Genomic DNA, 19,125 nt, shown 5'->3' on the forward strand with positions numbered 1-19,125 from the left:
ATAAATATAAAAATATATTTATATTTATCGGCGTATGACCAACATATGCTACACCATCAGTGTACCCCACCACTGCCACAGTTTTGTGTCCGTCCAACCACGTAAGTGTGATCCCATCTGGTTGGCATAAAATAGTAACTCCCATTTTCATCAACAAGTCTCTACCACAAATGTTCAAGGGTGCTTGTGGTGCAATTAAAAATGAATGTGACACAGTCTGTGTACCAGTACTGACTGGCAAATGTCTTGTTTTTGGCAGTGATGTAGATGTCCCCGAGAAGCCCCTTACTTGCACAGTGTGTTCGCTCATCAGATGTGCAGATGTGCACTGTGTTGATGGCTGACCATGTGGCTCCCGTGTCTACCAGAAAAAGGATTTCGGAGGCCCCCACAGTTAAGGACAGCATGGGTTCTGCCCTGGCCCTGCTGTCCTGGTGCTCCTCTGGGCCCCGTCAATGTCCACCCCACGGCTCCATGCTGTATTGGCCAGCAGGAAGATGTGATGGCTCCGGTTTTGGTGCCGCCTGTGGGTGTGGTGCCTGGTGTGGATAGCTGGTGTCAGTAGAGAGTGGTGCCCTTCATTGTGCTGCCCAGTGATCCAAAGCTCCACATCTTAGGCACGCCCCTGTCCGGCGGCGGGCCCTGCCCCTCCACCTGCCATTACCGCGCCCCCTGCCCCATGAGTAGGGCTGATATGAGAAATATGGACCATAATTATACGGTGGGTTTTGTGGTGGCCCTGATTGGGTAGGCATGTATGTGTTTGTGTTCATAAATGTTTGTGGTGATTGCATATTAGGTGGTGGTGCAGTCATAGGCATTATGGTATCAGACTTTGTTTGCTTTTTATTATCATTTACAGATTTCCTGGCTTCTGCTAGTTGAACAGTTAGTAGGTCTCTTTGTAACTTAAGTGTCTCCTTGTCTTTGCTATCTAATTTTTCCTTATATTTGTTCATATAGAACAAAACGTGCCTATCCCACAAGTCATGTGGTGTGTCAGGGCCCATATTAGGATCGTCCTCAATTTTATCCTTTATGAGGGCTGGCAAGCCTTTCACAACTGCAGTCCTAAACCAAACCACCTGCTGCCCCCTAGCAGGGTGAACCCCTGTAGTGTTAGTCCAATCCTCAACTGCTTTACCCATATATTCCCCTGGGCTAAGCTTTTCATCCCACGCATATGATGGGATTGTGGACGCTACTCTGGTTGGCCACATCTCTCTCATAACGTCAGTAAGGCGCTGTGAGTGAGTGTGGAAAAGATCATAATTAGGTTGAGTAGATGTCTGAGCCTGTCTCTCTATTTCAGCTGCTTCCATGGAAGTAGCCGATCTTTTAATAATGTTTCTAAAATCCCCCAGTGCTAAAGTCATGCCACCTGTCAGACTGTCCAGCTTTCTAATCCAGGCAGCCGCTCCACTACATAAAGGCGGAAGCTGATCGACCAATGTCTGTGCATCAGTCAATGATAATGGTACATATTTATATGTTCCTGTACTAGTGGCCACTAATGGAAACATAGTGCCGACGTTAGTGTCAGTCCTATATCTGTCAGGCGGGTGTCGGGGTCTGGTGCGTCGTCTCAAAATGTCCGTTTTGTCTGAAGTGTGCATGTCACATTCTAAAATCTGTTGTTTTAAGTCCAATTGTCTCTGTTCTTCTAATATGAGTTTTTCCATGGCACGCAATGTTTTGTTCAAATCAGTAATCCGTCTACCACCACGACGTTCATTCGCACTGTCCTCATCATCTGCTATAAGTCCCTCATCTTGGTCAGAGTCATCCGTTGTGACATGTCCCTCTAAATCTGCTTTAATCCTGATGTTTTGTTTATTTTTACGCGGCCTCGGGTTCTTAAATGGTGTTGCCAGTGTTTGTTTATCGACAAGGCGTGGTTTATCCTGTTCTACATAATTTCCTGTGGTATCTATAATGTCAGAACAGTCAGTGTGAATATTTGTCTGTGCAATTGAAATTGAGTCATGTGCCTTTCGCAATTGGAATGGATCTTGTGTTTGTACGTTTGTGTGTGTGACTCTTTGAGCTGGCTGCTCAGAATGAGAGCCCCTGTCTTCGTTGTCCATCCGTAAACTCACCGTGCCAGAGTCTACACTGAAGACAGGGAGGACATTATCAACTGGTGTGACGTGACCTAGTTTATATGGGGGAGGCGGAGCTGTAGGCTCCTCCCCCTTGTGGTTCGTATACTCAATTTCCACTTCCGTGTTCTCGGCAGTAAGAGAAACAGTGCTCGAAGGTAACGTACCCGGTGTTTTCAAAACCACGAGCTGTGGTGTCAAGCTGAGGAACGCCATTTTAAAATTTTGAAGCTCCGCAATATCCGTTTTAGCTATTTTTAAACTTGTATTTGCCTTAGGGCTTTGGAAAAGGCTAGCCTTACTAACCTCTGCTTCAGCCTGACATAATATTTCCTCCAACTCTCTTTTTAACTGATTAATACAGGTGATTAAAGACGTTTTCTCCCCTGTGTGTATTTTAGCCCACGTTTCAAATCTCTGGAGCACACTTTTGTGCACAATATCCCGCTTTTTCAAATGTGTTTCTCCCTGTTTTAATCCCTCAGTTATTATTTCAATTTGTTGTACAAACGGTTTCCATTCCCAATTCCCCACGCTGTAAATGGCGTTTAATTCATTATGCAAGTCTCTAGGAGTAGCCATAGTGTCTGTAAGGAGCTGATTAAAAAATTGGACCTTACCTGAATGGGTCTTCGTTCTAGTTCACCCTTTAATTGCAAATCAATTATCACCGCTAGGTTTCATCACAATTCAGAGTGAACCAAAACAGTTTTCCCAGGGTCTCCCCCACACAGCGCCCACGCAACCTCGGACGGTATATAGAAAAGTGGGAAAAAAATCTAAGTTTTAAAGTCAGGTTCTGAAACACAGCCAATAAAAGCAGGACCACCTCAGCCCTGTGAATAATTTCACAGGTGGATAAAAAACATAAGCGTGTCTTCAAACAATATTCAATCAAAAGCAAGCCAAGCCTAGTTTACATTAATTGTTAAACCGGCCCACGGACCGAAAAAGCTTATTAGGCAGAAGCAAATACCACGCCAATATACGAAATACAATTTGTAGTAAATGAAAAAAGCAAGAAAAGCAGGACTAATATCTCACAACACAGAATTAAACCAACGACTATATTTTAGGAACGAAAACAAGTTTCCAGACACACTCAACAGTCCACAAGCCACAGTGAAATCAAAATATCTATTATAGCAAGCGAAAACAAAAGTTTATAAACTACTGAAATAGCAAGCAGGTTACAAAATATGTTATGATGAACGAAAAATTCAAACCGAGGCAGAAAATAAAATGGAACACAAACTACCACAGTCAAAATGCAAACTGAACCGGAAAATAAGATTCTTAGTACAATAAGCAGTAAATGAAATACAATTTATATTTCCACAAGAAGTCTAAGTGACCAATATATGCAAATAAACCCCAAAAAGAAAGAAACTGAATTTTTAAATTTGAGCAGGCGCTCTTGTTAAAAAATCAACCAGTTTATGCAATCCTCTATCGCCCTCTAGCGAGCAAAAACATACACGACAGTCATGTAACAGCCTCTAAGAATAACACAGGCTCTCAGAACAGACATAAAACATGAATACACAATCAAATTTCATTAAAATACACAACAAACTCTGGCGGGAACAGCTTCCGCTCCTTCTTTTTATTATTTATTTATTTTGCGGTTAAATTTCAGGGTAGACCACGCCCACGGACGACCTTCGACCGGGCAATTAATTCGGGGGACGCCAACACTCAGTCTTGAAAGATGGGAACCAGCTTCCATCAATTATATTTTAAATTCCATAATTAATTTTTTAAACCAACAACCCCAAATGTATAAACTGATAACAAATTATAAAAACACATTTAAAATAAATTGATTTGCTCAATACCCCACTCTGGACTGCCGTCGGACCTCCTCACCACTTCCAATTTAAAAAGTCCAATATGCAGAATTTGAATAAACAGGGCGACCCTAAATTGGATAAGCGGTTACAGATAATGGATATGGATGGAATAAACAGGGTCTGCGCACCCACCTTATTTCATTGCGGCCGCGAGTGGAAACGAAATCCTTAGCCGTCCAAAGTCTCCAGCTTCCCGCACGTCCGGGGTCACCAATTGAAGATTAAAAATGTTATTTTGGACCGTTCTCAAAGTAATTAAAATTTAAACATATCCAAAAGGTCCAAAATACACCCCCCACACACGTGCCCGTTCCGGGAGCTTTGCAAAAACCAGTCGAGTGAAGTTCAAAGCAAATCAAAGTGTTTATTGGATCCAAGAGAACTAATACATGAAAAAGTCTAATAGCCTTCCCAGTAGAGTTCTGAGGTCTCCTCCCATCTGACTCCAGTTATACCCCAGATGACGTATAGCCTGGTGGTGAGGCGTTTCTAGCTGATTAACATATATTAATATGCATAATTAGACATGTTAGTACTCAGGTTTCTCGCATGCAAGTTTTACTTACTTAATTCTTAGGTAGGCTTGACAATATACCTTTTATTCCCACACTCCTTTTCTGTCACCAAAATTTAGAGTCACTTATGGACTTAAGGTCACTGAGATGCCCTACAGTTCAACTCCCCCTTTTGGCTAACACTTGTAATTTATGTGAGCTTGGTATGGCCTAAGTGCAGATCTGTTCAATGTTAGAGGTCTAAGAATTTAGAAAGGTGCTAATACTGAGTCAACATGCCAGTTAGTGTGCAGATTCTAAACTGTTTAAATGCATGGTTAAATACTGGTTAATCATTCATATGAATACACATAAGATACAAGATTTCACACAATTATAAATGCTTAATTTTAACTAATCATTTAAGGATATTTGTCCACTAACACAAAGTAATAAAATTGTTTTCTACAACAATTTGTACTCAAATTAACTTAAAACAACCACCAGCTTGTGAGAACCTTTCTTGTCGAATCATTTAGATGTGTTAAATGAAAATATTATTTACTTGGCTCGAAGCTTGTTGCTAAAGTTAGACCATGTGTACTTGCTATTCAATCATTTTTCATGGGGGATCTTCTTAAAGGCTGGAGTCTTCCTTTATAACTAGTTTCTTTGCGCTTATCTCCCTGTTTCGTCTTTCTTCGCATGGTCTGCCACTGCATCTTTTGGATTCGTTCCATAAGACATTTCAGTGGCTGAAGAACTGTCACTGCCAACCCCCTTGCTGCCATATATCTCGTTGCTTCTTCTGGAGGGCTGTATTCTTTAGCACCATCACTATAAAGCACTTTTAGCCTTGCTGGAAAGATTGATTTGAACTTGATTTTGTTTTCCTCTCAGTATTTTCTTGGCCTCCGCATATTTCCTCCATTCATGTAGGATGTGAGGTGCGTATTCTTGGTCAATGTTGATCTTGTGTCCTTGCCATGTAAATCCCTTCTTGGCCCAAGCCAGTCTTACTACCTCGTATTTCATCCTACTGCTTAAATATTTTGCCACAATGGACACAGGCTTCGATACATCCACTGGCCTTGGGGTCAATGCAACAAAATAGATACATATATCATCAAATAATATATCGGCAATGTACTAGCTCTCATTTCAAATACAATAATGTTTGACATAATCTTTCAGAACTACAAGCTATCCATCTGTTGATCATACATTGATGGTGGAGGGTGAAGAGTGGAGGGTACACAAAAAAATTCTCATCTACAAGAGGGGGCATGGCAGAAAAAGGTTTGGGAACCACTGTGATATAGTATAAAATATCAGTTGGACACCCTTCGTGGATCAGGGCCTTGTCATGGCGGAAAGGCTTCTGTGGTGTCATGACCTACAGGGCTATGTAGTCGGGAGCCATTAGCTCCCAGTAGGGTCTCCCATGGCGAACAGGTTTAGAGTGAAGATCCAGACAAACACGATCCAAGCACCTCTATGAACATCTTAAAAGGATTAAAGTGTACCCTGCCTGGGAGAGGGTTAATGGGACCTATCTCTGGAGCCAGGCCTGGGGGTAGTGTCCGATGGCGAGCACCTGGTGGCTGGGCTCAGCCCAAAATGGCAGCGTGGGAGGATCATGTGGGCTCACCACCCACAGGATCCAGAGTAGGGGTGCGGTGCAATGCCCATCGGGCACAGAGCTGGGGCAAAGGGGGCCCTGGTGTCATGGAACTTGCCACCAGAAACTGGTTCTTGGTATATAGAATGTAACTTCACTGGGGGGGAAGGGCCAGAGCTGGTGCATGAGGTTGAGAAGTACCAGCTAGATATAGTTGGGCTCACCTCTATACACAGTGTGGGCTCTGGAACCAAACTCCTTGATAGGGGTTGGTCTCTCTCCTACTCAGTAGTTGCACAGGGAGAGAGGCAGCAGGCAGGTGTGGGGATCTGTTGTTGTTGGACTTATGTGCTAGTCATGGTTTGTCCATAACAAACACCATGAACATAAGGTTACTCATAAGTGTACTTGGTACTAGAGCACCCTGGGACAAAGGTCAATGATCAATTTTATGGTTGTGTCTTCTGACCTGAGGCCATATGTTTTGGACACTCAGGGAAAGAGAGGGGCTGAGCTGTCAATCGATCACCATCTGGTGGTGAGTTGGATCAGATGGCAGGGAAAACAGCCGGACAGAACTGGTAAGCCCAAACGTATAGTGAGAGTGTGCTGGGAAAAGCTGGCAGAGGACTCTGTCCGGATGGATTTCAACTCTCACCTCTGAGAGAAATTCTCACATGTTCCGGAGGAGGTCAATGATAATTAATTATTATTTGATTAATAATTAATTATTTAATTAATTTTGTAAAGCTCCATGTTTGGGAGCCATTAAGTAATATGTAGTGTTTTTACCGGTCCAAATTTAGCTTGGACATGTAGGTCATCATGTTGGATGACTTTACATATTATATAGCAGAATTAGCTAGATTTAATTATTATTACTGAATTATGTTCATTGACCCATTTTAGGTTCTTGGCTCCGAAATTGAATCTGAACTAAAAGTAATAATTCCATACAAGAAAGGTGCACACAAACAAATAAGCAAAAATTGTTTTTTTCACACAACTGGTTTATTAACTGTAATATCAAATTATGAATATTGATTACACATTCATATAATGAAATGGATTACAGTGATACATGAGGAGTTTCTGTATGATAATTACCCTAACGTCTAAAAAGGCTATAGTTTATCCCAGCAAAGCGTTCAGCACCAATCTCCTGAGCTATGAGAGAAATGAAACCATGTGACCTTATGTATCCCTGGAGATGGACTGGCGATAGCTGGGAGCATGTCACTGATGCACTGTGCTTTCCGGTGTGGGGCTTTCTGGAGCATTGTAGACAAAGGCCAAGGATTCTGAATCATACTTTTGCAGTATAAAAGATTATATGTTAACATAAAGTAATATCAGACAAAACTATGTTTTATATAATTCTTAACCAAATAACACACAGTATGTGGCTGCCTTGGTTTCTACATAAGGTCATATTAAAGGGTGATTTTAAACACATGTAAATTAATTCCACCCATTTTCATTGTTTAATGGAATTAATTTCACACATATGTAACTTCAACCCATTTTAAACCATTGGGAATTAAGGTTTAATTCTATAGTTTGAGAGGTTCTTGGAAGTAAAATATTCCTTGAGAAGTTCAAATATTCCTCTATTGACCTTATGAGACCTTGGGTCATAAACCGTCCTGGAGTGTGGAGTACGATCCTTCTCTGCTCTCTCTGTTATCTCACATTTCGATCTGGGTTTGTGTGAATTGGAGATGTCTCTGAAGACAATTTGAAAGTCTAAGTATTAAAGTCCAATCCCAAATTTCTTATTAGAAATTAAGTAAACATATTAATCTCCACTACAATGGAGTCTGAATGGACCCTGTTCCGGACTTCCATTGTGGAAGTGACTGGAGGAGGTAGGGCCAGAAGTGTCTGTGGTGTTGGATTCCATTTCCTTGGCTGAAGTCACTGAGGTGGTGAAAAAGCTTTGAACAAACATGTTTTTGGACTGTGGGAGGAAACCGAATCACCTGGAGGAATCACATGCACTGGCCATTAAAAATTGATTATAAGTGTTTAAAATGCTGTCATTCAAGACTGATGGTTTACATGAATTTTTATTATAACAAATGAGGAATAACTTAGCTTGAATCACTCAGTTATGGTATTTTCAGCATTTATAATCATTAAAATATATTATAAGTGCTTTATTATTATGAACAGGTCATTATCCATTTAGAAATCATTATAACGAATAGTGACACTTGTTACTATATGTTTATAAGTTAGAAAATAATAAAATACATCAGAGCCAGATACTTCATCACAGCACAAACATAGCAGTGCGTCAGCGATGTTCTGCAGTGATATCAGAGCTTCTGGACTTTAATGCAGTTAAATTTAGGACACCATGCCCTCAAAAGCATTTCAAAAGCATATATCATCACCCATCTTAACTCACTGCTGAAATCATCTTCTTAATCACAAAGCTGAAATCCACTGCTTATTTGTCAGCTTTTTGTTCTAAATCTTCAGTTCTACCAGGTGCTAAATTGCAAATGCTTTGCCATTTAAAGTGGAACTGGATATACTGAGACATCTGCAAATTTGCAATGTTTTATGCTTGTTATGTAGTTTACTAATGGAGAAAATGCTGACATTTGTGGCTTTTGTTTTGATTGCTTGCACTGCCATTTGCCTGTGATTCACAAAGCATTCACAACCATTTGTTTGAAGTGTGCCCCTAAAAAATCTTAATTTCAAGGGGTATATAGATTCACCCTGGATGTGTCTTGGTCTCTGATTTGACTTGTACTCATGAGTTGCCCATTCTCAATTTTGATTCTGACTTGATTTGTCTGTGCCTTAATTCTGACTCAGACTCAGTACTGACTCTGACCCGATGTGACTCATTCTCGATTTTGATTCTGACTTGATGTGCCTCAGTTTTCTCTCAAACTTAGTTTGTCCTGTCTCAGCCTTGACTCTGACTCGGCTCTATTACTCTTGACTACAGCACTACCTTTAACACTCGGTCCCCCTTAAATTGTGTAGCAAATGAATTCTGGCATAATGACTGCTCAACACTTTATAAGCTAATGAATACTAGCTGTTCATATAATATAATCACTGCTAGGACAAAAGCTCTTATATCTATAATATTTAAATATAAGAAATGGATTTTTTGTCTCTTGAGCTCCCCTTACCTTCTGCTAATTGTAATTCACGTTTATAGTACCGTCATGAAATTAAGTCTCAAAACCAATGTATCTCTCTCTCTCTCTCTCTCTCTCTCTCTCACACACACACATAAACCTTACTGGCTCACTGAGCTTCTACTAACACTCTGCCTATCTCTCGTTCACTCTCTCTCTCTCTCTCACACACACACAGACTTCAGCTGATATAATGTGCCTGTGGAATGTGTGTAATCGAATAAAATCCATATCCATATATCACTCATAATACCATCAAATTTACAGTTTATATATATGATACATATATATAAACTGTAAATTTGATGTTTCTCTAGCAATTATTGATTCAGAAGTTGCTTAGTCCAGTCCAGTGATTAGTCCATCTGTGGAACAGTAATTTAGAAGCTGTAATTGTAATGTAGAAATAGTATGTACAGTTCCTTTAAAGGTGGGAATAAAACATTCTCAGCTTCTAATATAAATTAATATAAACATATATTTACAGTTGGTTTTGGATAATGTCTACTGACCTAATCATGAGGAAATTTGAACACCCTGTAAAAACTGCTGGTACTATCATTGTGTGTTGTGTGGATTGTGCTTGTATGGTGAATGTGGTGAACCCTTGCAGACTATTAGAGGAGCACTCTCCAGCCCCCTGCAGTCAGCTGCATCTACTGGTTGTGTGGAGAACAAAAGCTAAATGGCCTGGAGTGCAGTTTTTGGGACATGGGGTATTTCTATTGATGCCATTTATTATTGATGTGCTATTTTTTCTGAGCTGTCTAGCTGAATGAGCCAAGATTTGGCAGTGAGGTACTGGATTCTGTATTCTCCCTGTTCTCCCTTTTGACAAACAATGCAATGCAGGCTAAGGGGAGATGTTTTTAAAGTAATATTTTCTGTTTTGAAATAGGTATAATGGCTGGATGTACGATTTCACTACTTGCATTTACAATGATGATGGAAAAAAGTGGATTGTAGGCAGGGAGAGGTGGCATGATGATACTCAGCTTCCCCCAATCAGGGCTTACATGGATGACATGGATGACATAATGCTGAGCATTAACTTACTTAATGGAATGTTATCAATTCGTAAATGTAAATTATTTAACTTAAAATTATTCTAAATTAAGATTTGGAATTCTGCAAGTGTAACATGCTGTTTTGTGTTCTATTTTTGTTCCTTGTTTGTGCTCCCCTTGTCATGTGACTGTTTCCCCCTGTCTTGTGTCTGCTTCCTGCTTGTTCCCTGGTCATGTGATACCCTTCCTTTATATTTCTAGTGTCATGTGTCTTAATTAGTACCCAGGTGTTTCTTGTTCGTGGTGTCTTTATATAGTCCTTGTCAGTGTCTCTTGTTTGTGGGTCATTGTACGTATGTTTGGTGGTTGTTTATGGTCCGTAGCCCTGTGCTATGTTTAGCCTTGTTCTATGTTTAATGATCTTTGTGTTTAGCCTTCTTGTTTAACTCTTGTTTTATGTTTAGATTCCTTGTTTAGTGTTTAGATGTGTTTAGTGTTTAGCATTTAGCCACTTAGTTCTGTATAGTCCTTGTTTAGTGTTTAGCCCTGTTTGTAGTTTAGCCCTTGTGTTTAGTGTCCCTCTGTCTAGTTTCCTTTAAGTTATTTATATTAAAATCTCCTGCACTTACCTCCCTCCTTCGCTTCTTGACCACTCCTACACACCCCGCTTTATTACAGAATGACCCACCAATTCAAAGAGGTAGCGGGAGATTTGGGATTGTCTGTACGACTTATTGAAGTAATGGCAGCTGGTGATCAGTGCAGGTCCTCCTTAGTGGACTGTTGTAGAGTTCCAAAAAAGACCAAGTAGATGATGTCCAAAAGTCCTGCCCCTGTCTCCAGTCCTGCCCCTGTCTCCAGTCTCGCTCCAGCTTCTAGTTCCCCTCCTGCTTTGAGTTCCCAGGTTCCCGAGTCATCTAATGGAGAATTAGGAAAAAAGTGAGCATATGAAAAATAAATGAATCCACTTATTCATAGATCAGGTATGGGATATTTTCCCAGAGGCAGGAATATAGAGACATGTGACTGTAATAAACAAATAATATAGAGACATGAGAATAATTTTAAACAAATAGTTTTATGGCAAAAAATATTAAAATGGTCAAAGGGATACTTGAGTTATAACTCAGGCTTGAACTCTGTAGAAAAAAAATGGTGTAGCATGAGATTATCTGGTACCGTGTGAAATATGACTTCCTTAGAAGACAAGGATACTTTTTAATTGGGCTCCTATGATATACTGCGCCCTTGGGGAGATAAGGGTACAATTTTGTGTCCTATGGAATGCAACCTAAGTGTATGTAAACTGTGGTTTTCCATGTGTCTTTGTGAGTGAGTTCTTGGGAGGCCTTCTAAGACTGCTCCCCAATGTTTTAAGAAATTAAAGAGCCTGCTGATCTTCCAAGAAAGTCGTCTTCATCTTTTAAGTATTTTTTAAAAAGAATTAGAAACTTTTATTTGAACATATTCTTTCAAGTATTATAGTTAGACTAGAAACAAGATTAACACGTCGTGGGAACGACACATCTCAGGCTTTGAGTTCTGGACCCATGGACATTGCACTGGTTCGCGGGTATGCTCAGATTCTGCAAGCGAAAGTGACAGAACTTGCAGCTTCTGTCCGGCTTTCTTTGCCGGTGTTGGAGTCGTGTGGGGATCGGGACGTTGGGTTTTTAGGTTGACATCTTTCATGAATTTGTATGGGGGTGGCTAATTGACCGGACCTTGGAGTGCAAAGGATCTGAGGGTCCGAAACTCACAGCAGCTGCTCAAGAGGATCCAGAGCCCCCGGCTGCTCCAGAGGGTCCAGAGCCCCCGGCTGCTCCAGAGGATACAGAGCCCCCGGCTTCTCCAGAGTCTGCAGGGCCCCCTGCTTCCGAGGAGGTCTCCGCAGGACTCTCCGCTCTGGATTCAGCGAGGACAGTGATCCAGGCTGCTTCGGATTCAGCAAGGGCGGCGATCCAGGCCGCTCCTTTTTTTCCCGAGATGGCAGCGCCAATTCTGTTCTTGTGCCGGCAGCATCCCCCGCCCCTTCTGTTCCTGTGCCGTCGGCGACCTCTGCTGCTTCTGTTTCTGCACCTGTGACTGTGGCCCAGGCCACTTCTGCACCTGTGACAGTGGCGATTACTCTAAGACTGCAAGGGAAGCTCAGCTTCCCCCAAAATGTCAAAAAATAAGTGATCAAATATATACTGTTGTGTGTACATGTCAGTGAATAAATATGCACTACAACGCGACTAACTTTTGTTCAGAATCAGCTTCTTATCACTGGTAAAGACGCGGCTTTCCTCTCAATCATTCGCGCAGATTCACAGTTATTTAAACAGTGCAGACGCCGAGTGTCCACAGAGTTCAATAGCGAAGCAGCGAAGTGCAGCGAGTCATTGGATAAATGCTGGGCTTTGTCCCGCCCACCGGACGCTCAGCGTCTCTGGGGGTCTATGGGGCAGTGGGCTGGCCTCGGCTGGCCCGGACGCTGAGAAGCCTCTCGCTGCAGCCTGTAGGAAGGCGGAGTTGGACATCCAACCCCGCCCTCTCACCACGTCAGAAGCCACGCCCGTGCCCAGTGACTTTTATATGTCCCAAATAGTGCTCTAGTCACTATATAGTACACTATTTTAAGCTAGTGTCCGAAATCGTTTCTTACCCTCGTGAATTCGAACACAGCTCACGCTCGCGCCCAAAAAACTCTCAAACAGATTTTTTTTAACGGAAAAAGTAACAGCGCACATTATGTCGATGAGTAAAAAACATTTAGTTTGTAAATATAATTACAAAGCTCGTAGTTGTCAGTGTTTATGCTAGATACACAAACACGTTATAAATACGTTATTTCAGTATGTACTAGTAGGGTCGTAGATAAATACACGAATATTCAACTGCGGCACGCGTGTTGTATGTGGTTGATTTAGCCAAATAATTAACAGAGTTACTTAAAGACACACAGAAAAAACTTGCTTATAATATATGTAAGTAACAAGACTTTTGACTTACAAGCTTACAAATGTAGTTACAATGAACATGCATATCACAGATAAACTGTAATCTCCTTTTATTGTTTTATTGTTTTATTTTTTTCAGCATCCAGCCCACGTTCAGGCCACTTTTGACCCTTCAATATTCAATGTTCTCAGCTGTCTGTATGGTATGTTTCAGTATGCACTCTACATGGCCCTTGGTTGGCCTTTTGACTTCAGTCAGGTGATTACTTCAAATTATGAGTTTTCTGAGGATACATTTCCAGTAAGGCTTTAAACAGCATTCTAAACTTTGTCATTTGTGTGTTAGAGTGACATCCCACAGGTGGTGGTGCCGGTTACTTTTAGGGACCATGTCACCTGCAAGGTATATACATCTGTTACTCAAACAAAAATATTTACACATACATGCAGCTTTCTCTTCAGACACATTGTGCATTGTACTGTGATGTTTTGCATTTTGGAGAGACCACTTGTTAAAGTCGTTGTATTGAGTTATTTACATTGTTTTTGTTTGATTGGTATATTGCAAACAACTTAATGTTTGTAAATGTAGCTGATAAACATAATTTTCTATTAGCTTACATCATTTAAATTCCAGCTGTATTTTAGAATGGTGAGTTCTAATGTGCAAGGAAAGGCCAGTAAGCACAAGAAGGGAAAGACTGAGGAGCTTTCAAGGTATGATGGTTTATTTGAATTTATAAGGGCACATGTCAGTGTGTAACTAGTGTGACTTAAAAGCAGTTATTTATAGCATCTGATAAGCTCAAATTAGACATGGTCCATTGTTAAATAGTATTTATATTAATTTCAGTCTGGAGTTCAACTTGTTTTTTTCTGTTAACAGTAAAGGAGATAGAATGTTTACCATCTCCATTGACCAGGTGTTTATTATGTGTCTGTTCTTCAAGCTGAACTGGGCATTTCAACTTTCATTTTGCTTAATGTGCAATAACCTTCACAAATGAGAAAACTGGGGTTTGTTTTAAAAAAATTAATTGGAATGTAGGTTCTGTGGTAAATTTATATTTAGCTTTTTTGTTTCACTAAATTTAAATAAACTGTAAAACAATATCTGCACTCTTCTATAATGTCTTCAACAGATGCCCCTTAAGGTCCTGGAGCAGATTCTATTAGAGGTCGTCCTGGAAGAGGGTGACCAAGCTTTTTTGAAGCTCTCACTGGTGTGTCGCCTCTTCCGGGACACTGTTGGAAGACAAGCACATTTTCAGTGGCTTGACAGTAAGTATAAAGTGCATTATTGTATTTCAGTAAACTTTATTTTAAGATGTTTGTATTCCTTATAAGAAGAGGTGGTAATCTGATTATTAATTCTTAAATTCGACACATACAGTTGTTGTGACTTGGAAACTCTACAGCACAGAATACAAACAACAGTTTCGCACAATGTATGGACTGGAGTGCTGCCTGTGCTATAGAGAGACATATAAAGACTGTTTACTGGGTTTGTGTACTGCGTATGAAGTTTGAGAATTGTTTCTTTTGCCAGTGGTTGCAAAAAAAGTTGACAAATAAATGTTTTATGATCAGAAGATTTTGTTGGAATTTTTTTGCAGTCAAAAGCAGTGTTGCTGGCTTTGATAATAATAATAATAATAATAATAATAATAATAATAAAATAAAAAATTTTTAATTATACAGCATTTTTCAAGGACTCGAAGCATTGTGCATGCATTACGATACAGAGTACAGAGAACATCAAAAGACACACAAGATAAGGAAGTAAAATAACATATTAAAAATATGCTTCTGTTTATTATTTGTTGTCCACAGGCTGCTTTGGTCATGGGAGACGTGGGGAACTTGTGGGGTAGTACAGCGAGGACATGCATCCTGGGTTCTGCAGCCCATTCTGCCAACAAGTTTATGAAGATTTGGGTGTGTGAATGAGCCAATGTTTATGTGGGGTGTGAGTGTGTGTGTGTGTATATATATATATAATGTTGCAAAAGCTTGAAAATAAAAAAAAAAAAATTTTTCCTTGTCTTTAATACAGACTGCACACCCGTGACTTAACCACATTTTAGAGTTCTACATGCCAGTGCCAATAAGGATATTCTATTTGACTATATTTCAAGCGACCGCGACTATAGGGAGTTGTGAATGGAGTGCTAAGTTGTGTAATGTGTTTCTCTTTGTTTTTATTGAAACCAATCCTTCACAACTGGACATCTGAACATGTATTATATATTTTATTGCAGCATTTTCTTCACTTGGACATTTGGAATATTGTCATTAGCATCATTATCTCTTTAGTCTTTTATTTCACAACCTGGCTAACTACCCTTAGATATCTCTAACCACTCACAGGTAGTAATTATTAGTCATTATGAAATAAGTGGTACCGCTAATATTTGTGAATACTTATTTGTCTGAACCTCAAAACACAGATGTTTAAATACATATGAAAATGGTATAAGCTTCTAATAAATTGTATGCAGACAAATAGCATTACCTATGGAAATCTGTGTGTTCTTAAAATGAGAAGATGTTCATGACCAGGCAGGGATGCTTATTTTTTCAAGGCACTGTACACTTAATAGCACTGGATTTTATTATTGTTTTGCAGTCAGCTGTGCACTACATACACTACATAACAATCCATCATGTCATAGTTGGCATAACATTACCACTCGTTGTGGCTGAGAATAACCATTATGAATAACAAAATTAACGATTTTTGGGACAAGATATTAACTGAATGGAGAACAATATTGTATTGAATCCTGAACGATATCCTCCGTTCACCCTACCATTCACAATAATAGTCTGCCAAGCATTGACAACAACGACAAAAGTTAAATCAAATCAGATATAAATCTGGTAATCTTTTTAACAGATGCCCTCAGCGGAAAAACAAAAAAAACACCTGAACAGTATAATAATGAATAAAAAACGTTATATGCGTATTTAATGTGCTACTCAGTGTCGCTAAACATGTCTGCGTTCAAGTGCCACACAGTGCTTCTTGAACACGTCAGTATTAGAAGGCGTGGCTGGATATGGGCGGAGTTGGATGTGGGAGAAGTTGGATGTCCAACTCCGCCTTCCTACAGGCTGCAGCGAGACATACTTGGGGACGCTCAGCTTCTGCATGATGATTGGATGATCTGTCTGAGGCTGAATCCCTTTTTGACTGACAGCGAAATGAGCGAATCAGCGATCGTTTGGTGTAAAGATCCGTGGGAGTATTACATTTTCATTCTGTTCTGAGTTGAACCAGACTTTCTTAATCCTTTTAGCGGCATTTTCTTTGTTAAAAACGACTAGCGACAAATCGAGCTTCTATTTCTGGTGGGTCTTTTGTAGCTGCTTGTGTTTAGAGACTGACTTCTATCACTCTTTCTGACTTATATCACAGTTTCTGTCCAGCGGGTGGTGCTGAGCCCCTCCACCGTCACAAAGCACTCACAGGCGGACACACTTCACATGGGCTAAGGCCGTTTAAGCAGCCTAGCTCTGCTGGCCATTAAGAGGACACTAGTCAAGTCCCTGGAAAAGAAGCCTTGTGGGTACGACAGGGTCACAGATCATTTTCTTGAAAAGGAACGGAGGGTAGAATTTACGTACAAATTTTATGATGTAGGCCGAAAATTGACCTTCCCCTCCTTGAAAGACCAACATCCACGTCTGTTCGTGTCCCTAAGTCGGCCCCAAGGACTTTGAGGCCGATCCCCAGTAATTCTTGTTCCTTTGTCTGTTTCTGTTCCTGTCCCTGTGGAAAATGTTGTAAGAAGATAATAAGATTATTATATTATATATATATATACTATACTATAACATATTTCTAAATTATTTTACCTGTTTTAAATAGTTTTATCTACAGAAAGTGTCTTATTCCATTGACAGATATTTTTTCTTAATTCAAGAAATAACATAAATTGATACTTAAGAAAAGCAAAAATATCTGCCAATGGAATAAGACACTTTCTGCAGATTAATTTATTTAAAACAGGTAAAAATAAGTTATAAATAATTTGAATAATCTTATTATATTCTTACAAAAATTTCCAAATGAGTAGTACTAGATATTTAGACAGATATTTAGATAGTAAATTTTACTTGCTTATTTAATTTTTTGCCATGTAGCTTTTGGAAATTAAGGCTCCCTCATAGATAACGGCAGCAGATCCAGGGGGTCCATATTATTTATTATATATTAAATGCTGGTGCTGTCATCCCGCTGCTTCACGCAATCACTCGTTGACGATGAAGCGGAGGGATTCCAGTGTTTCAGGATGCTCCTGTGTCTGTCTGTCCTTCTGGTTTTCTCTTTTTAGTTAAAGCTGTTATAGTCAGATCTGCCGGAGTCATTAGCCACTCTGGGAATGTTCACATTTTCTGCTTTACAAACACTAAACAGATTAAAACTAATTCAATCCTTTACCTTTTTCAGAGTAAACAACCGCCCAGCTCTCTGGCTGGACATTAATGGATGACTGTCAAGCTCCTGCTCCATGCTTCAGACCATCTGCCAATGCTCTAGCTACCACCAAGTGCCTTGGAGTTGAAGTTACGCTGAAGTTTTCATGGACTCCTAAATATTTTTACCAGTAGATTGACCAGAGGAGGATAGGTCACACCTTGTGAGTGTAGGTTCCTCCCAAGGTTTCTTCCTCAGTTGAGGGAGTTTTTTCTTGGCACTGTCACCCTTGACTTGCTCACCTGAGGATTTTTACATCTTTACATTTTTACATTTCATGTCAAAACCTTGTCTTACTGGAATTCTGTGAAGCAGCTTTGTGACAACATCAGTTGTAAAAAGCGCTATATAAATAAATTTGATGTAAAGTCAGAGACATTTGCTGATCTTTTGCTGCACAATTTGTGTTGGCTGTCCTGAAGTGGAGCTGAGAGAATGAACAGTGAGTGTTTAAACAAGGCAGTAGCCATAATGTTATGGTTGATCGGTGTATGTATATGGCATATGAGAAGTAACTGAGCTATTTTGTTCAATGAAATATTATATTTGTATGCTTGAATAGGTAATGTATTAGGTAAGGAATTGACACTTTTACATTATTATACACTTTCTCTGTGCTTGACATGTGCTTCTGCATTTATTCTGCATGTCATTACCAGGTTGCTATACCTGCAGTGCTGTAAATGGTTCATTACCCAAATAATATCTGGTCAGCAGTGGTCCTGTCGAAGTCTCCTTCCATTAATAGACAGGGCAGAGATTTGCTGATGAATTATGCATCATCACATTATCTATAGGAATTGAAGCAAGTAAGTTCAATAATGTGCTTACAAGGTGTGTTCATGCATATGGGTGACTGATCACGCTCTTATCCCGTCTTTGTACGGCATAAAGCAAATTATGCTGATTAGAATAATGTTTTACATTTCAAATAATGAGACCATTCCTCTTGTGTGTTGTCGTTTCCTTTTTTAACCTCCAAAGGAGAACTAGAACACTGTCATGTCCTACGGACAGATAATAAAAGACTAATGTGTTGTAATATATTCACTTTCATCTAGTGATGTATGGGGTGCGGGTTGTTGAAGTCTAAATAAACTAAACGAGGCCCTAATATTGTTCATTTAAATTCTTCAAGAAGGGACCTGTGGAAACACACCACATAAATTTCAAACAGTCATCTTCTCTCCACTTAGTGATTAAGTAAAAGTAGCTTGTAGTTTTTGATACCTTTCAGATAATTATTTTGCCTAATTGTCCTTAAATATGTCTGTCTGTTGGACTGAACTTGAATCCTTCACAAATTTTCATATTACAAGATCATCTGAATTATTGCCAGTTATTGTTCAAAATATTTGTTGAAAATCATTTTTAACGGAGAAAATTTACATTGAGCGTAGGAATGGAGATTTAGAATGTGAAGTGCTGGTCAAAGATGTGCTGTGCTTTAATAATG

General features: G+C 39.8%; 1 long non-coding RNA gene across 7 annotated transcripts in view; it reads left to right on the forward strand.

The window, feature by feature from the left end:
* Positions 1 to 19,125, forward strand: part of LOC136710959 (uncharacterized) — a 42,887-nt gene that overhangs the window by 22,604 nt on the left and 1,158 nt on the right. Inside the window, exons 3-7 of one of the 7 annotated variants that reach the window (XR_010804688.1) lie at positions 13,326 to 13,589; positions 13,824 to 13,903; positions 14,329 to 14,467; positions 15,020 to 15,124; positions 17,643 to 18,478. This is a non-coding gene — a long non-coding RNA (uncharacterized lncRNA). Of the gene's footprint in view, positions 1 to 13,325; positions 14,468 to 15,019; positions 15,125 to 17,642; positions 18,479 to 19,125 lie in introns of all 7 variants that reach the window. The other 6 variants (XR_010804689.1, XR_010804690.1, XR_010804686.1 and 3 more) reach the window with 6 other exon arrangements.

This window comes from Hoplias malabaricus, chromosome 1 (genome assembly GCF_029633855.1).
Source record: "Hoplias malabaricus isolate fHopMal1 chromosome 1, fHopMal1.hap1, whole genome shotgun sequence".
Classification (NCBI taxonomy): domain Eukaryota; kingdom Metazoa; phylum Chordata; class Actinopteri; order Characiformes; family Erythrinidae; genus Hoplias; species Hoplias malabaricus.